The 27,923-nt window shown below is 34.5% G+C and overlaps 1 non-coding gene and 1 pseudogene across 1 annotated transcript; one reads left to right on the top strand and one right to left on the bottom strand.

Annotated features, from left to right (window-relative positions):
• The first annotated feature begins 1,162 nt into the window (after positions 1 to 1,162).
• Positions 1,163 to 1,236, top strand: TRNAT-AGU (transfer RNA threonine (anticodon AGU)). Its single transcript has one exon. It is a non-coding gene; the product is annotated as a tRNA-Thr (tRNA).
• A 16,543-nt stretch (positions 1,237 to 17,779) lies between these two features.
• Positions 17,780 to 18,136, bottom strand: LOC147789901 (polygalacturonase pseudogene; annotated as a pseudogene).
• Between the last annotated feature and the right edge of the window lie 9,787 nt (positions 18,137 to 27,923).

Here is a 27,923-nt window from a genome sequence, read left to right as displayed (position 1 = left end):
GGAGTTTATGGTTAGCTCAGGATTAAAATCGAGTTACCTAGCTTATCGAATGAAAAGAAAATCAGTCTCAACAGTAAACAACATTATAAAGTGAGAGTGGTTTTACAAAACAATATTACATATATCTTATATATGAGAAATCAATTACCCACTATACTACTTTTAATTCAAAATAAAAATCAACAGGCTCTATACCAATGGAAGGGAACGAACTCTTCAATGTTCCCCCAATCTTGTTCATTCGTTACATGAACTAGGCATATGTAAATATACATTTTGATTCTCGCTTCGAGTTTATCACATTGCTTGTAAAGTTTTAAACTCGCACAATTTTTTTTGTAACTGTTTTTTCTATTAGTTGTTCTTTCATTTTCATGCATTGCATAGTGTATTTGAGTCACTCTCGATCTTTCGATGCCTCAAAATTCGGGGTGTAACAAAATAGGTCTCTTAGGTATGTATTTCATAATACAATTTTACATACAATGTATATCCTAGTCGTTTTTCTTTTTTCCTTTCATAAAGTTAACATGGAATAAAAAACCTAAGATTTAGTGTTCGAGTATTTGTTTGGTTGTCGTTTTAGTCTTCGATACGTATTTTTTTCAAGTGGCACTCGTAACTCAGTTAGTTAGAGCACTTGTTTCGTAAGCGAGAGATCTTGAGTTCAACTCTCAACAAGAGCATAAATAAATTCAATGTTGTTAGACTGAATTCTAAAATTTTACCAAAGCTTTAGGTTCTAGGTAAGATACATAATATGTATTTCAAATGATGATAGAGGGGAGAATGAATGAAATAAGGTGTCTTAATTATGCCACAAAAACTTCTTGGTGGATCATGAGTTTATAAACGAGTTTTTTCTTTTCTCTTTATCCTTATCGTTTTGGGGTTTCTTGGATAATATTAGATTGAATTCCAAGAGTTTCACAACATATCTATTTTATAATACAATTTTATTTGATTTGGGTTTACATTATAAAGACAAATTAGTATTTTGCTTATTTTTCTCATTCCTATAAATATGTCTCTTTGGTTTGTATTTTATGATACAATTCTATGTACAGTGTATTGTAGTAGTCTTTTCTGTTCTCTTCCCTAGTTGCTTGGGTGTTTATTAGTTTTGGCGATTCATGAATTAATATGTTTTTAGTTTCAAGTAGCTTTTGTAGCTCAGTTGGTTAGAGCACCCGTTTAGTAAGCGGGAGGTCTTGAGTTCAACTCTCAACAAGAGTATTATTGCCCTCTAGTATGTTTCCAATAGACCTTGCTCCCCACAATTGTGGGCAATTAGTTGTTTAGGTCTGGTTGGTCTAGAATGATACATTGAATTTATTCGGTCTAGAAACAAGGATTATCCATCTTCTTTCCTCGAAGTTCCATCTGTATGCATCAACCAGCCCAACCCGAGGTTGCTTTGTTGAGCCCACCAAAAAAATACAATGTAGTTCTTGTAACAACTTAGCCCACTATAAAAAACCACGATAGGCAACACAACTTAACCCGGGCAACAAAACATAACATGCAAAACCCACCCCACGATAGGCAATAAAACATAAAAAAATGCTATTTTAAGTGGAAGATAACACATTATTTTAGTCTTGACTTAGCTTTCTTATTGATTTTGGGTTCTTAGTAGCTTTCTTATTGATTTTGGGTTCTTAGATAATTAAGATCTAAATATCTTATTTTTCAACCATGTTGTTTGATTGAATTCTAAAAGTTTTAAAACATTGGGTCATTTCGTATCAAAGCTTTAGGTTCTAGGTAGGCCAGCAAACACAGTATACAAAAGGTACATATATGTTGCTCAATGGCCATTAGAGACAAATTATATGTTGCTCAATGGCCATTAGAGACAAAAAGTGAAGAAAATGAAAAATAAAAAGAAATATTTGACGTGGGTAGAGAGATTAAAAAGAAAGATGATTCTAGTTTTTTAGGAGAACAATGTTTTGTATACAAAAGGTACATATACAGAAACTTGGAAGTAAAAGAATTTTCTTTCCAAGGAGAGCACTCAAACTAAGTGTATCTACCTTTTCGATTGAATTCTTGCAGAAAATTAAAATGCTTATTATAAAGCAAGTTTGAATAATTAATTTCAACTCGTGCCAATATCTAACTCATGGAAAAAAATAAGACCAATGGGCTGCACAGGAAGCTGCACTCCCATTTCACTTTTACATCCATGCATGACCTAAAGATAAAAGGGAAGACCTCAACAAGATTAAAACCACGGAATGAAAATAATTTTAAGTTTGCATTACAAGGAAATCAATTGAATTCGATGACGAATCCTCTTGAAGAATGGGAGAATGAACGAATAATGTGTCTTAATTATGCCACAAAAACTTCTTGGTGGATAATAAGATTGTAGGTTACGTGTTTGAATTTAGAGATGTTTTATAGTATTTTTTTCACTTTAGAATATTATATTAAAATTTTAAGTTAAAATTAATTAATGGTCGTTATGGTATTGATGGACAAGACATTTACAACATTTCAATAGACTATATATTACTTTAAAGGTTTATTTTCAAGGTTATAAATAGTCATTTATGTTATTATTATGGTACAAAGATTTTGGATATTAGAATGAGAGTTGAATAGTATGCTTCTTTACCCATGAACTTGTTCTTTTGCATTTCTTGTGTTTAGATTTACGTGCTAGAGTTATGCAAGTAGTCTTGACCGAGTTATTCTGTGAAGCGATTCGAATCATGAGTTTATAAATGAGTTTTTTTTCTTTTCTTTTTACTCTTTATCTTGATAATTGAGGTAATCGGTTCAAAAACTTTCTCTTGGATTGATTGCTTATCGTTTTGTGGTTTCTTGGATAATTTAGATCTAAACATCTTGTTCTTCAACAGTAATATTAGATCGAATTTCAAGAGTTTCATAACATATCTATTTCGTAATACAATTTTATTTGATTTGGGTTTACATTATAAAGACAAATTAGTATTTTGCTTATTTTTCTCATTCATATAAATATGTCTTTTGGTTTGTATTTTATGATACACTAGCTTGGGTGTTTATTCGTTTGGTGATTTAAGAATTGTTATGTTTTTTGTTTCAAGTAGCTCTAGTAGCTCAGTTGGTTAGAGCACCCGTTTAGAGCATTATTGCCATTTAGTACGTATTCTCCATGATTGTGAGCTAGTACATTAAATAGTATAGAGAATATTTCTTTCCGTCAACAAAAGAGGGTCGTTCCCCAAATGTCCATTTACAACATGAACGTTATATGTCGTAGGTACCTGTTTATATGTTGAATTCTTGTAACAACTTGAACCCCAACAAAAGCCACAATTAACTTTATTATAATATAAGATTAAAGCCATTTTCGATCTTGCTTCCACTATTGGTACAACAATTGGTATCATATTTTTGTGGAGCATTTCGGCACACAACAAGTGGAATAAAAGCGTGGTTGTCGTATTTTGGGAATTCTAAAAGTTTTGACCCCCATCAACCATGAAACCTGCTCACAATCGTGCTTATCTTCTTGAAAATCAATTTTCAAGAATTGTGTTTTTCTACTTTCATCCAAATTACTTGTTACAAATGGCAGAGTCTTCTGATATTAAATCAGAACATGAATCGAGAATTTTGAGTTCTAATCTTGAAGTAGAAAATTTTGATGGAATCAATAATTTTTGTGTTTGGCAAGGCGAAGTTACTGATTTGCTAGCCATGCAAGACCTTCCTGCTTCTCTCGTAGAGGAGATGCCTGAAAACATGACAGACGCAGAATGAAAACATGACAGACCCATAATTATATATGACTCAAATTTGATCTTGGTTATAACATCTGTGAAGATGAAGCTCAAAGATTAGAATTGAGAAGTTTGATCAATCCGATTTGGTTTCTAGAAGATGCAGATGGAAGATTTTCTGTACCAAAAAGATCTTCATGAATCCCTATAGGGGTGAAACCAAATATCATAACCACAGAGCAGGGAAAGCTCAAGGATCGGCAGGCCTTAGGGTTAATTTGGTTGACACTGTCCAAAAATGTGGCGTTTAACATTATCAAGGAGAAGACAACGTAAGTTCTATTGAAGGCGCTATTGAATAGGTACGAAAAACCGTTGGGTATGAACAAGGTGTATTTGATGAGGAGATTTTTCAATCTATAAATGTCTAAAGGTAGTTCCAGTTGTGGATCATATAATGAATTCAATATGAGTTTAAGTCAACTAAATTCAATGAAAATTAATTTTTGAAGATGAAATTAAAGAACTGATTTTGATGTACTCTTTACCTGATTTGTGGGATACTATTGTTGTCGCAGTTCTCAAATCTCTTATAAGTTGAAGTTTTTTCTCGACCATGGTTTGATGATTCTAGCTTGTAATTTTTCTCGAACTATATGACAATCTATTTCTATGTGTTTCGTACATTTATGAAAAACTGGATTGGCTGCTATCTGTAATGATGCTTGATTATCACAATACAATAATGCTGGTTCGGACAGTGGAACTTTCAAGTCTTGAAGAATGTATCTTAACCAAGCTAACTCTAAACAAGTATTTGCCACAGCTCGACACTCGGCTTCTGCTGATGATCTGGACACATTGGTTTGCTTTTTAGACTTCCAAGGAATAATTGAATTTCCAAGGAAAATGCAGAACCTAGAAATTAATGGTCTGGAAGTTCAACAACCGCCCCAGTCTGAATCGCAATATGCTTGTAATCTTAAGTTGTTTTCAGATGGTAGTACAAGTCCTTGACCAGGAATACCTTTGATGTATCTCAGAACTCGAAGAGTTGCCTCCCAATGTGGTTTTCTTGGTTCATGCATAAATTGACTAAGCACACGAACTGAATACACTATGTCAGGCCTAGTAACGGATAAATATATTAATCTGCCAATCAACCATCTGTATTTACTTGGATCATTCAACTTCTCCCCTTCTGTTAAAGAAAGTTTCAGATTATGCTCCATAGGAAATCTTTCTGGATGTGCTCCTGTAAGACCTGTGTCTTGAAAAATGTGTAGAGCATACTTCCTTTGAGAGATAAAAATTTCTTTTCTAGACCTAGAAAATTCAATGCCTATAATATATTACAAATTCCCTAAATCTTTGATAAGGAATTTCTAGAGTAAACAAGTCTTGAGATGTTGAATTTCTTTGAAAAATGTCTAGAGCATACTTGCTTGATCCTCTTAATTTCAAGTTCTTGAATCCTTTGGATCTTACATGGGGCGCTTGTTATTTTTGGAGCTAATTTCCTTTATTTTTTTGGGGCGTTACATCATATCTCATCACTTGGCTCCCCAAATCGTATTTATCAATCACAGTTTTATACATGATCCCAAGATGAATTGGTTAACTCTTTACTAGTCTCTATGACGTACATCTACGTATCATGAATACATGATCCTAAGATGAATTGGTCCTCTCTTTCTTATAACATTTTCCATACTACACCAAACATAATTATTTCATTCATAAGCATTGTAAACAAAACCTTAAACCAAACCACCACGAAGAGATCCAGATCAGCTACATAGGGTTCATTTGAAATAGTTCTTACTTTCTTTCATTAAATGACACAACAATTTGATAACTATTTGACAAACCCCGTTTATTGTTCTTTATAATCCAAAATGGTTTAGAAATTTTGGAAACTCCTCGTTCTCAATTTGTTTAAAAAAATAATGACCCTTTAAATTGTTATTTTACCGTCTACGATCGAGTTGCGAAATGCCTTCTTAGGGTAAGTCCGTATTTCCCTCCTCTAATATGTCATTTCTCAAGGAAAATGTATGTATTATTACCTTATGACATGATGTAAAGTGCCTTTTGTATCATATATTTGTTTTATCATTTCCTTATATAAACCCAACATTTTCTATTAATTTCTCCCAAAGTTGGGAACTTAAATAAATGCGACTACTACCCCGTGACTGTCTTCTAATAACAATTGGTTGTGAACTTGATTCGATGGACCTCCCTGTACATTGTGTTAGCATTTTCAAATATTGTCCCAGTCGTACATTTTCAACCATACAACGTCACGATTTTGTCACACTCATGGAAAATCTTTTTTTTGCCTGACTTTATGGGTACGATTTTGTCACACTCATGAAAAATCTTTTTTTTGCCTGACTTTATGGCTACATTAGACTTTAGACAAGGTTGGTCACTAACCGAACATGACTTATACAGAAACTAAACTTTGTTCAATCATACATGTAACAACTCTAACCGACTTGCCTCTACTTTAGGCCAAGCCTAAGGCTCTACCTCACCTATACCCTACCTCAAAATCCTTCTAATGCAATGTCCCATCTGATATATTTGTTTTGATTATCAATCGTGACCAAAATAAGTTAACAAATGTTTATATTATAATTTATGTCGATAGGTAATTAACATCGTTTATATTTCACTCGTACTAATCATGTCAAGCTTAAAAAAATAATAATAATAATAATAATAATCCCAGATAAACACCATATCAAAAATATTTATTTATTTAAATATTAAAATCAAATTTTCAAATTTATGGATACATGAATTTTTTGCCTGACCAGTTGTAGCAAATATCATAATTATCGGTTTTATAGTTGAACATACAGACATTTTCCTCAGTCATATGCCACGAACATAGAATACTTTCACAATTATCTCTATCTCTCTTATCTATGTAGACATTGAAGTAATGAAACGAGCTAGGCCATTGGAAGGAACAGTAAAACAATGTTGTGCCCCATTAATTTGGACGAAAACTAAAATCGTAGCTGGCCAAAGGAGTCAGCATGTGGACTCCCAAGTCATCATTGCTTGATTTGCAGTGAACAGCGAGCTGATTTTTAGATTTTAGAGCATTTGTTATCTTGACCATAATCTTTGGGTTTTGGAGGAATGATCCTTCGATGGTAGTCACTTGGTTAGCAAAGAATAATGAAATTAAGAGAGAAAGTGCAAGTGTTGAAAATAAACTCATGTGGTTGAAATGGGAGAGAAAAAGAGATGGGTATGAACACATTTGTTTGTGCATGATTTGTTTCACTCTTTATAGTTGAAAAAGAGTGTAATGGAAGATAACAGTTGATGGGTAATAACCCAAAAATAAATAAACTAACCCATTTGTTTGTATTTCTAATTCTTTCTTTTCTTTTTTGTAACATATGGTTTTGTGAGAAGAAGTTAGTTGAGTATTTTAGGGTGGTAGTTATTGGGAGAGGGAAGGGATTAGTTATTATTAATTAATTCTTTTATTTTTTTTATTTTTTTTTACTGTCGTTAAATAGTTTATAATAAAAATAGAACCGTGATTGATAACTGTTATTTTTTAAATAAAAAAATATATGATTCAAACTATTATTTCTCTCTAAAATTTTTAATTAAAAAAGTAAAACTATAATATGAAAATTAATTTTATGTTATGGTCGTTCGGGTCCTTCACCTAGACTAATTTTCATAGTGTTTCATGACCTAGCCCAACGAGGCTTTTATCTGGTCATCATATGTAAGGACCGGTCTGACTCGATACTCCAAAAAGGTGAGTAAACTTTCACGAAATAAAACAAACAGTATTTAAAACATAACATTACGTAAAACAAAACAGTGTTCATACATGAGTAATTAAAACACAACATAATAGTTAAAACACCGAATAAGGAACGAACACAAAATATTTCAAAACAAATGGGCTGAAGATGACGTGTGAGGCTTGTCTATGACACCTGCTTCGGAGTCCGCTCCCAACCTCGACTAGCTCCTTATTACCTGAAAAAAAAAATGCAAAATAAGGAAGGAGTACAAGACTCAGCAAGTAGCCTACTTGTAGGCTCTTTATCGTGTCCTTGATATGCTAGGACACCACACTCTTTCTTTTCTTGTTCTTGTTTCTTTTGTAAGTACTTAGGCCCGTTCTATTTCTGACTTGGAGTTATGTTAAGAATGAGAAATAGAATTGGGATCGAAAGTGCAATCTTCATCAATATTCACAATGTTTAAATAGGATACAAGCTACCGACGAATACCTAAAATTAAGGGAAAATATTAACTAACTAAATCTTGAGAGTCAAATAAAATATACTACTAATCAAATCATAAAGTAAAAAAAATATTAATTAAGAATGTATAAGATATATTCCAACAATAATTATTATAATATATTCTCCTAATATTATATCTTAATACTCCCCCTCAAGTTGGAGAGTGTCTGTCAATCACACCGAACTTGTCTTTCAAAAATTCGAACTAACGTCTTCCCAATGTTTTAGTGAAAATATCTACTAATTGCATTTTAGTCGAAACATAACATGGTTTGATGATTACAGCTTGTAATTTTTCTCGAACTATATGACAATCTATTTCTATGTGTTTCGTACTTTCATGAATAACATGGTTTGATGATACTTAGCTTCTGCTGATGATCTGGACACATTGATTTGTTTTTTAGACTTCCAATGAATAATTGAATTTCCAAGGAAAATGCAGAACCAAAAAATTGATCATCTGGAAGTTCGACAACCGCCCCAGTCTGAATCACAATATGCTTGTAATCTTAAGTTGTTTTCATATGGTAGTACAAGTTCTTGACTAGGAGTACCTTTGACGTATCTCAGAACTCGAAGAGCTACCTCCCAATGTGGTTTTCTTGGTTCATGCATAAATTGACTAAGCATACGAACTGAATACACTATGTCAGGCCTAGCAACTGATAAATATGTTAATCTGCCAATCAACCGTTTGTATTTACTTGGATCATTCAACTTCTCCCCTTTTGTTAAAGAAAGTTTCAGATTTTGCTCCATAGGAAATCTTTCTGGACGTGCTCCTGTTAGACCTGTGTCTTGAAAAATGTCTAGAGCATACTTCATTTGGGAGATAAAAATTTCTTTTCTAGACCTAGAAAATTCAATGCCTAGAAAATATTTCAAATTCCGTAAATCTTTGATAAGGAATTTCTCGAGTAAACTAGTCTTGAGATGTTGAATTTCTTTGAGACCGAGTATGATTACGTTCCAAGGCTTCAATTTCATCATTCATAGCCTGCTGCCATAATGGCTCGCCAACTGCCTCATCATAGGTTTTAGGTTCTGTCTGGGCTGTAATAAGAGCTAGAAAACCACGTTGAGTAGGAGAAAAACGAGAGAATGAAAAGTAATCATGAAAGGGATACCTGGTGCCAGTGTTCAGACTTGAGCTAGAGGTTAAATGATTGGCTCCAGAAGACATCTCATTATCATTATAACAAGCTGGAGGCTGTTTTGTACGAGTAGAACGTCAGAGTGGAACTGATGTATCAGGTGGGATAAGATTAGAATTAGTGGGTGTATCTGGAGAAGGAATAGAAGGCGGAGGAGACAACGAGGTAGTAGGTGAAGGAATAGAATGTGTGGGAGGACTAGAATGGATGTTTGAGTAGGATGAATCATGAAGTGGTAAAATGGGAGTTGAAGGAGCTAACGCCAAAGTTTGTGAAGCTGATGAAAAAGGAAAATCATCGTCACAAAATTGAACATCACGACTGATAAAAAAAAATCTTAGATTGCATGTCACACAACTTGTAACCTTTGTGACCACAAGGATATCCTACAAAAACACAAGGAATTGCCCGAGGTTCAAATTTTTGCTTAGGGTGTGTACTACAGTTGCATAACACTTACAGCCAAAAACTTTAAGATGGTGAAATGTATGTGGTTCTTTGTATTGTGCTTCAAAGGGTGTCTTGTTGGATAACAATGGTGATGGTGTTCTATTTATAAGATAAACAACAGTTAAAATGGTGTTCTATGTAGAGTGCATCTAACTTTAACTCGGCCTGATATTTCTTCTGCAGTTGGGGTTATGAGTCGGTACATGCAAAGTCCAAAGAAGCCTCATTTGGATGCAGCTCGACGGATCTTGAGATATGTCAAAGGTACAATCGACTATGATCTTTTGTACAAAAGAAAAAAAGGCTGCAAGCTAGTTACAGAATTGCCCTGCCACCGAACCTTGCCGTCGTGCACAATGTGTTTCACGTATCCATGCTGCAAAAGTACACTCCAGACCATACTCATGTAATCGAGCATGAGATGCTTCCCCTAAAGGAAGATCTGTTTTACGAGGAGAGCCTAGCAGAATTTTTGCTTGAGACACTAGGCGGTTGCGCAACAAAGATATTCCCTTGGTAAAGGTCTCATGGGGTAACTGTCGTGAGGAAGAGGCAACTTGGGAACGAGAAGAGGTTGTGAGGAAAGCTTATCCCGAACTCTTCCAAGAGATAGCTACTTTCGGGGACGAAAGTTTCTAAGGAGGGGAGAGTTTGTAACACAAAGAAAAAAAAAGGGGGGGGGGGGGGGGGGGGGGCTAAGTCAACTGAGGGGCAAAAATGTCATTTTTCCCCTCCAGCCCTAATAGGGGTCCAAGGAGAACCCAGTCACACCCCCTGTAAAAGAAAAAAAGAGTTAGAGAGAAATTTGAGAGGAGTCAGCCGTGAAGTTTAACGGACCACCGTCGGAATCCACCTTCGGAAGAGACTTGTACAAGGATTGAGAGGTTAGTGAGGCCGACGCTCCGTCAAGACCCAAGAACATTTCGCGAGGTAAGGTTATGAACGACATTTCTCAGATCTGAGCTTTTCCTATGTGAATCGAGTCCTAAAATGCTGAAATATTCACCTAGGAACAACTCTATGCACGATCAGTGAAGAAGTTTGGCCAAGACCTCAACCCGAAGGCGGAGATCCGAGAATCGTCTGAGAACGGTGAGTGAACTTTCGACGCTCTTAACTCATCCGGTAGTCAAGAAAAAATTACAAAAAAATACTAGGATGTACCCTGTAACATGATCTAGAATTTTGCCTAAGAAATCATATTGATCCGATCTACAGATTGAAAGATATGAAAATCGGAAAAGGGGACTGTGTTACGGATTTCAGAGGACAGAGAAGAAAAAGAAAAAAAAAAAAAGAGGTCGGTCGGCGAGTGGCGAATGGTGGCGTGACAGGCGCCGGACACGCGTCGACCGTCGGCTGAAGCAACGCAGCTCCAGCGAGGCGACAACACATGTCACTTGCAAAGCCGAGCCAAACCGCAAACGCGAGCTGAGCCGAGCCGAACCGGACCAGCCGACCCTGTTCAATTAAGATTCAAAGAGAGCCTACAAGTAGGTGTCTTACTGAGTATAATTTTTATACTCATCCTTGCTATATTTTTCTTTTTCAGGAGCACGAGGCGTCGATCAAGGGCGGGCGTGATGGAGACGGGGATTGTCACAGAGGAACGGGTTGTCCCGAGGCGTCAATCTAGTCTTTATTTTGTGTTTGGATACTTTCAAAATTTATTTTCAAACTGTCATGTGTTTTGTTGTTTGTCGTCCAAAAACTTTATTGGAATTTAAGGATTTTCTTTATTTCATATTTAAATCACTTTGTTCATTTGTGCGTTGTCGTAAGTCACGGTCCGTAGTAAAATACGGGGTTGCGACAGCATACAAACTACAATAAGAAATCAAGACATTAAAGAAGTTTAGATGTATTTCTGGTCTCAAGAAGAATATAAACTCTATTGATTAGTTGGATAGCACATGTTATGCACCAAAGTTTGGAAAAAGTTCGTGAAAGATTGTGAAGGGTTCCATGGTAGTAGCACATGACACAAAATATTAAATTTATACGCATAGTGCATAAACATGGTTGTTGTTAAGTGGAATCATGAGGGATGATTAGACGGTGAGAACCTACAACCCCGAACCATGAAAGACTCAAGGAGTCAGGAATTATGAGAGTGGAGACTTGAGTCCCTACCAAGACCGCCTAACCACCCTTGAGACCTAGAAGGCCACCTTAGTACCTCGGGATGTAGAAGAAAGATTTATAAACTGATATTAGCTGGTATGGCATTCAAGTAGTTTCCACTCACCTTTCCACTCTTGTACAATACCATCAAGCGAGGTGTTACATTGGTTAGGATTGTGATACTCAGTGGTAGATTGACTATTCTGCATGGTGGGTCCATCCTATGTTGATCATGCGGGTTGTTGGGTTTTATGTCCTAAAACTCATATTTTGTAAATAAAAACATATTCTATTTTCAATAAAGTTATCATTGATGTTTATTCAGTAAAGATTGTTATTGAATAAAGTGTATTTTACGATCGTTAATCTAAATCCAATAAACTAAGAATACTCTGGCTATAGTATGAGTACTTGAACTATATGTAGAGACATAAGAGTGGATCAAGTTCAAGTATATAGTCAAAATAATCTATAGTACAGGGATAAGGCTGAGTACCTTATCTTGGGGACATTATGGATGCGGTCCAGTTTTGTATATGACATAAACAATGTGATCACTAAATTGTACATGCGAAGACATGTGAGTGGGGGCGTCCTATGCAATAAGTATTGCATAAGATCGGACCATGAAGAAAATCACTCTCACTTTATAATGTCGTTTACTGTTGAGACTGATTTTCTTTTCATTCAATGACCTAGGTAACTCGATCTTAATTCTGAGCTAACCTTGAACTCCTGTTTATTCGAAATTATCCTTAGATTGGCATGGGTGAGAGTGGCTCGAGTTTGCCAACTCAATAGGCTGGGGACATGGGGTGCAAGATGGAATTCGCTCCTACCCACTTTTGGGGATAGAAGAGAGGTAGTTCCCTTAAGTACTAACTCCAGGTCTTAAACAAGGGGCCCCACCCTCTCATTGGCCTGAGAGGGATTCGATGGTTGGATTATAAACCAATTTTTCATTAGAGGATCAATGGGACATAAGGAACAAGAAGTAACTTCAGGGGTAAAACGGTTAATTGACCCAACTCTAGTTACCAACAACCTGTGAAGGATCGACTTACTAATCATGGTTATATCAAATGGACAGAAATATATATATAGTGAGGGGAGTGCAACTACTAGGCTATAGTGGAGTGTCCTAGTAGTTAACGAGTGTTGGTTAACAAGGTTAATGAAATTAACCAGTTAATCTTGGATCGTTGGAGTCCATGATTTATAGGTCCATTAGGTCCCTCTGCTAGCTCATATCGGACTAAACCATAGAACAGGTGACGAGTGGGTTCGAAGTGTTCGAATTCAAATTAGGGAATATACGCTACATATATACGATATATTTAACCGCATTTTTGTTTTATTTACGAGAATCTAAGATATTTAAATAAGATTTAAATATTTTAATGAAATATGTGTCCGAATTGATTGGGATTGGGATTGGCATTTGAATTAATAATAAATATTAATTAAATAGTTTAATTAATCCTTTAATATAGTAATTTCAAATTAGTTATCGAATTAAAATGAAGAAAGTCAAAATGTTGTCTTCACTAATGGAAAAATCCATGTTTGAGTAAATGGAATTTTGAGGTGTCAAAATTTGGTTTAACCAAACTTGCATGCTTGCCAAATAAACCCCACAAATTTTAGTGTTATTTTTAGTGTCAAAATTTGGTGAGCTCAAACTTGCATGCTTGCCACATAATCCCAAACATTTGAGTGGAATATTGAGTGTCAAATTTGGCGATCTCAAATTTACATGAACATGCAAACATAACTCTATAAACAGAGTGATCAAGGTACATGGAACTTCTCCCTTCGAAAAACCTTGAGAAAAACTCTCCCAAACATTTGCTTCCGCATGTTTTATATTAACACGATCAATAACTTGTCGAGCTGGCTTGTATCGGAAAGTAGCACGCCCCAACCTTGGGCGATCTCATGGCCTGTGCGACGGGTTCGCGAGTTCACTCCTCCATGGACGACGAGCAGGCTGGCACTCACCATGTTCCTCACCTGGTACAAAGTTATATGTCGTAGCGCCTCATCCTTAGACGTCGGATACCGCTAGGAAGGTTAAATCTTCTGCCCAGGTGTGTGTACCAAGATTGTTGAAACTCTAGAGCCTATAGAGTAAGTTGGTGGTTCCCTACTATGACATGGATGCGATAAGAGCCTATAAGTATGTTACTTACTAAATATATTTATACTCATTCTTATTTACATTTCTTTTTCAGGTCTGTGAAGCTACCGATCGTGGCGATAGGGTTCTCGGGAGCTTAGAAGTCAGAGAGGAATTGTCGACTTGAGGCGTTTTTCTAAACTACGTACATATAGTTGTCACTTAATACATGTCATATTTGTTGGGATTTATGCCTTAAAGCCTCGTAATTAATTATTTAGGTTTTTAACAATAATTTTTATTATTTTATTTATAATTTAATTGTTATCCATGGTATGAAAATCCAAGGTTATTAATGTAATCTTGAACCGTATTTGGTTGACATACAAGAGGATCGTGTTCAAGTAATAACCTAAAAAATCTATAGTATATGGATAAAGTTGGATGCCTTATCTTGGTAACACTATTGATACGACCCACTTTGTAATGGTTACAAATGATTTGATTCAAATCGTTCATGTGGAGACATGTAAGTGGGGGTAACCTATACAATGAGTTTGTATAAGACTGAACCAAGAAATGATTAATCTCTCTTTATAAATCCGTTAATTGAGAAGATTAATATTTCACACGATGATTATATGCGAGTCGATCTTAATCCTGAGTGAGTTATGAACTCCTGCCTGTGAGGGCTTGTCCTTTAATTTACATGGGTGAGAATTGCCCTTTAGGCCGATTCAATATGCCTACCATTTTAGGGACTTGACCAAATAGGGAGTTTGGAACATAATATCATGAGATGAAATTCACTCCTTCCCATGCGAGGAAACTAGATGAGTTGTTCTCTTAAGTACTTATTTCGAGACTTGAACAATGGGGCCCCACCCTCTCACTAGTCCGAGAGGGACTTGGTTTATGATTGGATCATAAACAAATTGTTTATTAGAGAATCAGTGGTATTTAAGTTGAAAAATGTAATTACAGGGGTAAAACGGACTTTGGACCCTGCTGTAGTTATGAACAACTCGTGAAGGATCGACTTGCTTGTAATGATTATATCAATGGACATAACTTGTCCTACAGTGCATAAGAGTGCAACTCTAGGTTTATAGTGGAGTGACCTACCGTTAATGAATGGAAATTGATTAATTAAAAAGTTTAATTAATTAATTTTGTATCATTGGAGCTTGTAATCGGTAGGTCCATAGGGTTTCCTTGCTAGCTCATAGTAACGCTAAAGGTTCAATTTATTTAAAAGAAAATTTGAAGGGTTCAAATTTGTATTTAATATATTAGATATATTAAATATAAAGGAGAAAATAAATTTAATTTGAAATGTCAAACTAATATTGAATATATTAGATATATTAAATAAATTGAGAAAATATATTTAATTTGAAGGTTTCAAATTAATATTTAATATATTAAATATATAAAAAAAGAAAAATATATTTATTGTATGAGATACAATTAAATATTAAATCAATTAATGTATGATACATTAAATAAAAATATATTTAAAATTTGAATGAGATTTAAATTAATTAAATATATATTAGGATATCTTATAATATTTAAATATAGTTTGTATAAGGTATTATATCCTAGTAATATTAAATATGTAAATATATTATTGGCAAAAATTCTTGAAGAGTCTCTATAAATAGACTCTCGGGTTGAGCCAAACACACCAATCTCTCTCTCTTTCTCTCAAAAATGAAATTACATCTCGAGAAAATTCTCGAAACGGAGTACATCTTAGGAGGCATGAAACGGATTACATCTCCAGGAAAAAAAAAAAAAAAAAAAAGCAAGAACCTCTTAAACCGATTTATGTAATGTTCCATGAACAAGATTTGAACCAAATTTTTTAGTATGAATTTGACACCCAATGGCTCTGCATTTTCCGACATCTTTTGCAATATGACAACATTATTTACTCCTCATGAAGTGTTTCGAAGCAGGGAGATTATTCTTACCGATCAACATGAGTTGTTTTTAGCATATTTTGTCTTTACCCACATGTTTGTTAAGAAAATTTCAAGAGGTAGCCAAACATGATATTGTTCGAAACTAAACACGCTTAACTTTTGAGTCTTATGCTTGAAGCACCAAAGTAGGCAACATGATTTTTAGAGATAGTTTTCACTCCTAAGAGCAATTCAAAACAAGTAACTAATGTGACCATATCATTGAAGATGCAAGAAATTGTGGGGGCCATCAGATGCCAAATTTGGATTCCCAAGGTCCAAATTTTAGGTATGTGATTACATCTTAGGAGGCATGTGAGTAAGGAAAAAGCATGCTACAAAAAATGGTGTTGGTTTGTGTGGATAGTTTTCACTCTTATAAGCAATTCAAGATAAGTTGGTAATGTAGGTATGTCATGGTAGATGCACGGGAACGTCAAGGGTATCAGTTGCTAGTTGCTGAATCCAAATTTGAAATTGTGGTCCAAATCTTAGCAGGGGCACCATTTGCCATTTCCAAATGGCTTAGTTCCCCTTTTTTTTTCTTTTTCTTAAGATTTTATTCTAAACAATAAAATCAAAAGATTTAATTATGTAGTAAGGGTTGTTTCAGTTGAATAAATTTATGATCCAATTAATTGCGTTAGGTCTAAAAATATCTCAACTCGACCCAGCTAAACTCATGAACAACAAATATCTTAAGACTTGAAAAAAGGAAACATAGCATCATCGATCAAGACCAAATTCTGTTTTTATTTTCTCTCTTTTGTGATTTCTGTTATTTTTGGCCTTATTTACCATGGATTTGGGCAAATTTTGATGAGTTCTGGTACATTAAACTCCTAGAACATTTAGCTACTTTTGATATTTAATTTTTCTAGGACTATCGACATTTTTCCTATAACTAAACTTGGTCGGGATAAATAGGTAGATAATTCGATATTAAATGTAAATTCCTAAAATACATATTAATACTTGTCACTTAATTTTCTAATCTGAAAGCTAAATTTTAACAAGTCATATCCAAAAGTTGCAACCAAAATTACACGATTGACGAAAAAGATAGATTGAAGGACACGACTTGTTGGATTAGTCACCTCAAATTTTAATTCTTCTTTAACAATAATGATGGATCTGTGCAATATGGGAAGTAGTTAGGAGATTCAATCTAACTCATCCATTCTGTCTAAAAGATTTCTAATGGTAATTGATTTGTTTAGGGTAACTAATTGAAAGAGGAGTTAGATATTTTTGTTGGTTAAAGATTCTTTTCTTGAGTAATGGATTAGTTTTTTTTTAATAATGGTTGTTACACAGAACTAGAACCGAAAAAAAAAAAAAAAAAAAAAAAACAAGACTTGGAACAATTTTATTATATAAGGTGGTGGTAATAAAAACATTAGGTTGTTCACGACACAAAGTCTCCTTCAAACAGTAGACCATCTTATTTATTTCGAAAAGTACAACAAAAGAAACTCAAAAGAATGAGAGTCAAATGGATAGAGGCGGTCTTCTTTTTTAATTAAGGTTGTCTATTATATTTGAAGTTCTATGGCAATGAACAATCCATTGGACAACATAAGGAGAGGAGCATATCTTGGGGTTCGGTCTTCCTGAAATGATAGGTTTCACATTCGTGCATTGGGAGGAAATAGGACCTTTTATTCCATTGTAAGTGAGGTCAATGTTGCTTACTTTTACATCGTCACATGGTAAGTGACGGCTGCAAATAAGTTTGTTTGCCTGCAGAGTTGCAGAACTTCCTCTAATGTTCTTGAAGCTCACTGTACTAATCTTAATTTTTGAAGGAATCTGAAAATTAAAATGAGACAACAAATGGTTTATTTGTTAAGTTATAATGAAAAAATGAATGAAAGGTTCGAGAATGCGATCCATACCTGCCGATTGCACTGATTCCACGGACAATACTCTTGGTCTATTAGAATAGGTTGCTAACATTGACCATTATAATGTCCAAAAAGTGCATATTGGTGGCGGTGCTGCTAGCAGCAGAAGCTGGCCACGTTTTGATCCTAACACCATTAGTGGTGTTAATTAACGTGCAGTTCTTTACGATGACACCTTCAACAAGTTCTTCGTTAGTGTATCTTCCAAGACTTCCGATGCTTATTCCATGTCCTGGTCTGCACGTCACGTTGGTGACTTCAATTAGTTTGCTTCCATCTCCAAGAGAAATGCAATCATCTCCAGTTGCAATTTTGGACTTTGTGATTGTGATCTTATTTGATGGACCGATGTGTATTCCATCAGAGTTTGGACTGTTTTCTGGTGTCATTATATTGATATTATTGATATTATATTTGATGGACTTTAAATTTGACGTGGGTATAGAGACTAAAAAGAAAAATGATTCTAGTTTTTTAGAACAATATTTTGTATACCAAAGGTACAAATACTTTTCGAAGTGGCTCTTGTAGCTTAGTTGGTTAGAGCGGTCATTTCGTATCCGAGCTTTAGGTTCTAGGTAGGCGAGCAAATACAGTATACAAATTATATGTTGCTCAATGGCCATTAGAGACAAAAAGTGAAGAAAATGAAAAATAAAAAGAAATATTTGACGTGGGTATAGAGACTAAAAAGAAAAATGATTCTAGTTTTTTAGGGGAACAATATTTTGTATACCAAAGGTACAAATACAGAAACTTGGAAGTAAAAGAATTTTCTTTCTAAGGGGAGCACTCAATCTATGTGTATCTACCTTTTCGGTTGAATTCTTGTCGAAAATTAAAATTCTTATTATAAAGCAAGTTTGAATAATTAATTTCAACTCGTGCCAATATCTAACTCATGGAAAAAAATAAGACCAATGGGCTGCATAGGAAGCGGTACTCCCATTTCACTTTTACATCCATGCATGACCTAAAGATAAAAGGGAAGACCTCGACAAGATTAAAACCACGGAATGAAAATAATTTTAAGTTTGCATTACAAGGAAATCAATTGAATTCGAGGACGAATCCTCTTGAAGAATGGGAGAATGAACGAATAAGGTGTCTTAATTATGCCACAAAAACTTCTTGGTGGATAATAAGATTGTAGGGTATGTGTTTAAATTTAGAGATGTTTTATAGTATTTTTTTCACTTTAGAATATTATATTAAAATTCTAAGTTAAAATTAATTAATGGACGTTATGGTATTAATGGAGAAGACATTTACAACATTTCAATAGACTATATATTACTTTAAAGGTTTATTTTCAAGGTTATAAATAGTCATTTATGTTATTAGTATGGTACAAAGATTTTGGATATTAGAATAAAAGTTGAATAGTATGCTTCTTTACCCATGAACTTGTTCTTTTGCATTTCTTGTGTTTAGATTTACGTGCTAGAGTTATGCAAGTAGGCTTGACTGAGTTATTCTGTGAAGCGATTCGAATCATGAGTTTATAAATGAGTTTTTTTGTTTTTTTTTCCTTTTTACTCTTTATCTTAATCATTGAGGTAATCGGTTCAAAAACTTTCTCTTGGATTGATTGCTTATCGTTTTGTGGTTTCTTGGATAATTTAGATCTAAACATCTTGTTCTTCAACAGTAATATTAGATCGAATTTCAAGAGTTTCATAACATATCTATTTCGTAATACAATTTTATTTGATTTGGGTTTACATTAAAAAGACAAATTAGTATTTTGCTTATTTTTCTCATTCATATAAATATGTCTTTTGGTTTGTATTTTATGATACACTAGCTTGGGTGTTTATTCGTTTGGTGATTTAAGAATTGGTATGTTTTTTGTTTCAAGTAGCTCTTGTAGCTCAGTTGGTTAGAGCACCCGTTTAGAGCATTATTGCCCTTTAGTACGTATTCTCCATGATTGTGAGCTAGTACATTGAATAGAATAGAGAATATTTCTTTCCGTCAACAAAAGAGGATCGTTCCCCAAATGTCCATTTACAACATGAACGTTATATGTCGTAGGTACCTGTTTATATGTTGAATTCTTGTAACAACTTGAACCCCAACAAAAGCTACAATTAACTTTATTATAATATAAGATTAAAGCCATTTTTCGATCTTGCTTCAACTATTGGTACAACAATTGGTATCATAGTTTTGTGGTTGTAGCATTTCGGCACACAACAAGTGGTATCAGAGCTTTGAAGGTTGTATTAACTTTATTATAATATAAGATTAAAACCATTTTCGATCTTGCCTCCACTATTGGTACAACAATTGGTATCATAGTTTTGTGGAGCATTTCGGCACACAACAACTGGTATCAAAGCGTGGTTGTCGTATTTCGGGAATTCTAAAAGTTTTGACCCCCATCAACCATGAAACGTGCTCACAATCGTGTTATGTAGTATGCCATGTAATGTGGGTCATGTGAGACGCCATGTAATGTAAGAAACATATATGCGATGTTAGCACTACTTATGTAATGTCATGTTAGATATGTTAAGGGACCTCATGATGTATGTCACGTGCATCGAGATTCTTCCCCTTTATGTTACGAAAGAATGAAATACGATATTTATGTTTGTCATGATATCATGCGGGCCCTTTTCTATTCTGTGGTGTTCGGCTACGTGTAACACGTTGTGCTCGACCAAGTCAGGTCCAGGGGGTATGTTTACGAGGTCGCCTGGTGGGTCCATGTACACGTACATGGGTCGTGTGTGAAGGAGTACCACACACCCAACCCTACCCAGAATAGGAAAGCTGTGTGAAGGAGTACCACACACCCAACCCTACCCAGAATAGGAAAGCTCCCAAGGCTATGAAAAGTTTATGAAAAGTCAAGGTCCCGCTCATATGATGCATGTGTTTGCATTCCTAACCCCAATAGTGGCATTCCTAACCCCAATAGTGGGTGACTTACTGAGTATTTCATAAAATACTCAAGCCTCAAGCCACGTGTTACCTACATTTTTAGGTAAAGACCCTACATTTTTTTTCGGGTAAAGGCATGGCAACAATGTACGGTTGACCAAGCTTGAAGCTGAGAACACATGTAAATTGGAGATGGGATATTTTTAGGAGTTTACCCTTGGACTGTTTTACGTTACAGTATTGCTTTATTTAGATTTATTTTTAAATTCATTTCGCTTTATTTAGATTCATTTTTAAATTCAGTTATTTGAAGGTGGAGATGGGATATTTTTAGGAGGTAAGAGCTTTATTTAGATTCATTTTTAAATTCAGTTATTTGAACGTGGAGATGAGATATTTTTAGGAGGTAAGCCAATGTACGGAAGCTGAGAACCTTGGAGATGGGATATTTTTAGGAGTTTACAGCTGAGAACCTTGGAGATGGGATATTTTTAGGAGTTTACCATTCGATTGTTTTAAGTTACATTGATTTATTTTTAAATTCAGTTATTTGAAATTCTAATTCATTCTTAAATTCAGTTATCTGATAGTTTATTTTTGGAGATAAGGTTGTTTTGGAGCGGATTCATTTTTAAATTCATTTATTTGAAAGTTTATTTTTGGAGCGAATTCATTTTTAAATTCATTTATTTGAAAGTTTATTTTTAGAGTTTTGTTTCAAATTCAGTTATTTGAAAGTCTAGATTCATTCTTAAATTCAGTTATCTGAAAGTTTATTTTTGGAGATAAGGTTGTTTGGGAGCGGATTCATTTTTAAATTCAGTTATTTGAAAGTTTATTTTTAGAGACAAGGATGTTTTGGTTCGATTACGAAATAGAAGGTTATTTATGATGAGCTTACGCTTAATAAGTTATGCAGCTTAATAAGTTATGTATGCATAAGTGACGTCACTAATTAGGTTAAAGAAAATTAGGGTCGTTACCGTTGTTCTCAAAAAAGTTGACTCTTAAGGTTAAATTGGTAATCATCTCCACCGATTAAGCAAATTATGAACTTGTTGTAAATTGTCATAAATTTTTTTATTTAATTTAGTTATTAACTCGTTTTGGTTAAATAAAAATATTAATTTGGTTATTTAATCTTTAACCATTTTAATTAATATCTTATTTATTTTGGTTATTAATCCTCATTTAGTATATATATAACATTCATATTCTACCTCAATTATCCCTATATAAAGGGTTTGTCTAGGAGATTGAGGATATCGGAATTTGATTGAGTTTGTGTGTCACATTGTATTTTGAGTGACATTTTGGATAAACTTTTTTGTAAGAGACTTTGTAGCGTGAGAGTGAAGTATTCACTTGTAAACACTTTGATTATTAGTATACTTGTAAACACTTTGATTATTAGTGATTGGTGGCTATACGTGGATGTAGGGGAATTTCTTGTCTCTGAACCACATAAATATTTGTCTTTTTGTTAAAATTTCATTAGTTGGTGTTGTGAGTACATTTGATCTTGCTTCCACTATTGGTACAACAATTGATATCATAGTTTTGTGGTTGTAGCATTTCGGCGCATAACAAATGGTATTAGAGCTTTGAAGATTGTATCATTTTTGTGGTTGTGCAAGACCTTGATGCTTCTCTCGTAGCGAAGATGCCTGAAAACATAATGAAAACATGACAGACGCATAAGTATGTATGACTCAAATTTGATCTTGGTTATAACATATGTGAAGATGGAAAGCTCAAAGATTGGAATTGAGAGAAGTTCAATTGATCCAATTTTGGTTTCTAGAAGATGTAGATGGAAGATTTTCTGTACCAGAAAGATCTCCATGAATCTCTATTGGGGTGAAACCAAATATCATAACCACAGAGCAGCGAAAGCTCAAGGATCGGCAGGCCTTAGGGTTGATTTGGTTGACACTGTCAAAAAATGTGGCGTTTCACATTATCAAGGAGAAGATAATGTAAGTTCTATTGAAGGCGCTATTAAATAGGTACGAAAAACCGTTGAGTATGAACAAGGTGTATTTGATTCGAAGATTTTTCAATCTACAAATGTCTGAAGGTAGATCTGTTGTGGATCATATAAATGAATTCAATATGATTTTAAGTCAACTGAGTTCGGTGGAAATTAATTTTGAAGATTAAATTAAAGAACTGATTTTGATGTCCTCTTTACAGTTGTGGGATACTGTTGTTGTCGCAAACAACCGTTCCCAAATATCTAATAAGTTGAAGTTTAATTAAATTTGAGATTTAGTTCTCAGCGAAAGTATTTGAAAACGGAAAATTGGAGATTCGTAAGGCAATGCTCTTAGTGTTGATCAAAGGGGAAAAAGTAAATGAAAGAGCCCAAACAAACAAGGACGATGAAAATCAAAGAACCGAAAAAAATCTCCAAACATGCTAAACGTAACGTGTTGCAATAATTCTTATTGTGGACAGCTCGATTGAATCTTGGATTTTGGATTTAGGCGCATTATTCCATTCTACTCTAAGTAAGAAATTGTTTCAAAATTTCAAATCCGAATTTTTTTTTAAGGTGTATCTTGCCGACAAGAAAAACCTTGATGATTGAAATCAATGGAGATGTCTGCAAACAAACTCGAGTAAGAAATCAGGACATTAAAGAAGTTTAGATATATTTCTGGTCTCAAGAAGAATATAATCTCTATGGATTAGTTGGATAGCACATGTTATGCACCAGAATTTGGAAAAAGTTCGTGAAAGATTGTGAAGGGTTCCATGGTCAGCACATGACACAAAATTTGATATATATGTAGAGTGCATAAACATGGTTGTCGTAAAGTGGAATCATGAGGGATGATTAGATGGTGAGAACCTACAACTCTGAACCATGAAAGACTCAAGGAGTCAGGAATTATGAGAGTGGAGACTTGAGTCCCTACCAAGACCGCCTAACCACCCTTGAGACCTAGAAGGCCACCTAAGTACCTCAGGATGTAGAAGAAAGATTTCTAAACCGATAGTAGCTGGTATGGCGTTCAACTAGTTTCCACTCACCTTTCCACTCTTGTACGATACCATCAAGCGAGGTGTTACATTGGTTAGGATTGTGATACTCAGTGGTAGATTGACTATTCTGCATGGTGGGTCCATCCTATGGTAGAACATTGAACACGCAAGTAGTTAGAGGTTAACCTGCACATAAGATTCTTCCTATGTGAGGATTTCCTATGGGAGGATGTTGATCATGCAGGTTGTTGGGTTTTATGTCCTACAACTCATAGTTTGTAAATAAAAACATATTCTATTTTCAATAAAGTTATCATTGATGTTTATTCAGTAAAGATTGTTATTGAATAAATTGTATTTTACTATCGTTAATCTAAATCGAATAAACTAAGAATACTCTAGCTATAGTATGATTACTTGAACTATATGTAGAAACATAAGAGTGGATCAAGTTCAAGTATATAGTCAAAATAATCTATAGTACAAGGATAAGGCTGAGTACCTTATCTTGGGGACACTGTGGATGCGGCCCACTTTTGTATATGACATAACAATGTGATTACTAAATTGTACATGCGGAGACATGTGAGTGGTGGCGTCCTACGCAATGAGTATTGAATAAGATTGGACCATGAAGAAAATCACTCTCACTTTATAATGTCGTTTACTGTTGAGACTGATTTTCTTTTCATTCAATGACCTAGGTAACTCTATCTTAATCCTGAGCTAACCATGAACTTCTGTTTATTCGAAATTATCCTTAGAATTGCATGGGTGAGAGTGACTCGAGTTCGCCGACTCAATAGGTCTCCCATTTCAGGGGTAACACTAGGTGAATGGCTGGGGCGTGGGGTGCAAGATGGAATTCGCTCCTACCTACTTTTAGGGATAGAAGAGAGGTAGTTCCCTTAGGTACTGACTCTAGGTATTAAACAAGGGGCCCACCCTCGCATTGGCCTGAGAGGGATTCGGTTTACTAGTTTGACCACAAACCAATTGTTCATAAGAGGATCAGTGGGACATAAGAAACAAGAAGTAACTTCAGGGGTAAAACGGTTAATTGACCCAACTCTAGTTACGAACAACTTGTGAAGGATCGACTTACTAATCATAGTTATATCAAATGGACAAAAATATATCTATAGTGAGGGGAGTGCAACTACTAGGCTATAGTGGAGTGTCTTAGTAGTTAACGAGTGTTGGTTAACAAGGTTAATGAATTTAACCGGTTAATCTTGGATTGTTGGAGCTCATGATCTATAGGTCCATTAGGTCTCTCTACTAGCTCATATCGAACTAAACCATAGAACTGTGTGACGAGTGGGTTCGAAGTGTTCGAATTCAAATTAGGGAATATGCGCTACATATATACGATGTATTTAACCCTTTTTTTGTTTTATTTATGAATTAAATAAAAAAGAGAATCTGAGATATTTAAATAAGATTTAAATATTTTAATCAAATATGTGTCGAAATTGATTGGGATTGGGATTTGAATTAATATTAAATATTAATTAAATGGTTTAATTAATCATTTAATATTACTTAATTTGAAATTAATTATTCAAATTAATTGTTGAATTAAAATGAAGAAAGTAAGAAGGTTGGCTTCACTCCATGGAAGAATCCATGTTTGAGTTAGTGGAATTTTGGGATGTCAAAATTTGGTTTAACCAAACTTGCATGCTTGCCAAATAAACCCACAGACAAATTTAAATATTATTTTGAGTGTCAAAATTTGGTGAACTCAAATTTGCCACATAATCCCAAACATTTGAGTGGAATATTGAGTGTCAAAATTTGGTGATCTCAAATTTGCATCAACATGCAAACATAACTCTATAAATAGAGTGATCAAGGTACATGAACTTCTCCCTTCCAAAAACCATGAGAAAAACTCTCACAAACTCTCTGTTCATATATACTAAATCCCTCCCAAGTTTAGTCACTCAACGGATTCCACAATCCCGTTCTAAGGTCGGAGAATAGTGGAGAAGACACTAGTGGTGGTTCGAAACCGATTCGTGAGGAAAAAGGAATTTAAACTACAAAAGGTTAGTACTAAAACACCTTGAGTTTTAATACTTATGAACATGCTAGTTATTTACTATAATTGATGTTCTAAGAGTGCCTAAGATTCAAATTGCTTTCTCATGTGTTATATTAACATCATCAATAACTTTTCGAGCTGGCTTGTATCGAAAAGTAGCACGCCCCAACCTTGGATGATCTCATGGCCTGTGCGACGGGTTTGCCAGTTCACTCCTCAATTGACGACAAGCAGGCTGACACTCACCATGTTCCTCACCTGGTACAAAGTTATATGTCGTAGCGCATCATCCTTAGATGTCGGATACCGCTATGAAGGTTAAATCTTCTGCCCAAGTGTCTGTACCAAGACTGTGAAACTCTAGAGCCTATAGAGTAAGCTGGTGGTTCCCTACTCTGACATGGATGCGATAAGAGCCTATAAGTATGTTGCTTATTAAATATATTTATACTCATTCCTATTTACATTTCTTTTTCAGGTCCGTGAAGCTACAGATCGTGGCGATAGGGTTCTCGGGAGCTTAGAAGTCACAGAGGAATTGTCGACTTGAGGTGTTTTTGATATGAACCAAGAGACATCAATCATACAATATACTTCAATGTAGCATGAATTGAAACATCTTTTGATAATTTTGACAACCTAAGGCAAGAACACTTGATTGAGATTCGAATCACTCCACAAGCAAGATCGATCATGTCTAGCTTGAATGACTCTTGTTGATCAAATATCTCAAACACTTATTTGAGATTCGAATCACTCCACAAGCAAGATTGATCATGTCGAGCTTGAATGATTCTACATGCAATCTAAACTACATAGAATTGCAAAGAAACTTAGCCATTGGCTAAAGAAAAGCACAAATGCTTCTTTCTATATTTCCCAAGTCTACTTACAAATACAACATACATGGCTTTATATAGCCTCAAAATGAAACTATTAAAGACATTCCAAGAGTTGTAACATTCATACTTAATGGCGATAATTAACCATTATGTAATTGTAACCTAAAGTAAATTAAAAGTCTTAAATAACAATCAAACTTCATTCCTCTTCAATGTGGCATGAATTGCTTGATAATTTTGACAACATTTTCTTCACATCTTCATTGAAGTATATTGTATGATTGATGTCTCTCGGTTCATATCATTCTCCACTTCTTCAAGAGGATTCGTCCTCGAATCTATTTGTGCAACTTTGCTGCAAAAAAAAAAAAAAAAAAAAAAAGATATGGAAATATAGACGACCTCGCAACACTCTCTCACGTGTATACACTCAAGAAATTTTAGGCCACTCTGTTTGCACTCATTTACACAAATGAAGCTCTCATTCTCACCTCTCAAATTTTTTTAGTAGAGCCCAGATTGGATTTTTTTATTTTGGGTCGATTAAAAACTATAAAGATAAAAACAAATTGAAAATAAACGCAAAGGAAACATATATCCAATCTTGAGCCTGAAGCTCTGATACCAAATGATATGATAAGGAATCAACTACAAGGGGAGTAAGATTCGGATTACCTTGTTGATCGAATATCTCAAGTCAAGAACACTTTTTTTGAGATTTGAATCACTCCACAAGCAAGATTGATCATGTCTAGCTTCAATGATTCTTGTTGATCAAATATCTCAAGACAAGAACACTTGATTGAGATTCGAATCACTCCACAAGCAAGATTGATCATGTCGAGCTTGAATGATTCTACATGCAACCTAAACTACATAGAGTTGCATAGAATGATATGAACCAAGAGACATCAATCATACAATAACTCTAAATTACTCTAAATTGCAACCCACCCAAAATTTACAACAATCAAACTTCATTCTTCTTCAATGTAGCATGAATTGAAAAATCTTTTGATAATTTTGACAACCTTCTCTTCATATCTTCATTGAAGTATATTGTATGATTGATGTCTCTTGGTTCATATCAGTTTTTCTAGACTACGTACATATAGTTGTCACTTAATACATGTCATATTTGTTGGAATTTATGCCCTAAAGCCTCGTAATTAATTATTTAGTTTTTAACAATAATTTTTATTAGTTTATTTGTAATTTAATTGTTATCCATGGTATGAAAATCCAAGGTTATTAATGTAATCTTGAACCGTATTTGGTTGACATACAAGAGGATCGTGTTCAAGTAATAACCTAAAAAGTCTATAGTATATGGATAAAGTTGGATGCCTTATCTTGGTAACACTATTGATACGACCCACTTTGTAATGGTTACAAATGATT

Source organism: Cucurbita pepo, chromosome 12 (genome assembly GCF_057944985.1).
Source record: "Cucurbita pepo subsp. pepo isolate OVF chromosome 12, ASM5794498v1, whole genome shotgun sequence".
NCBI classification, from domain to species: Eukaryota; Viridiplantae; Streptophyta; class Magnoliopsida; order Cucurbitales; family Cucurbitaceae; genus Cucurbita; species Cucurbita pepo.
The sequence above is the reverse complement of the archived record's forward strand: the minus strand, read 5'-3'. Positions and strand labels throughout refer to the sequence as shown.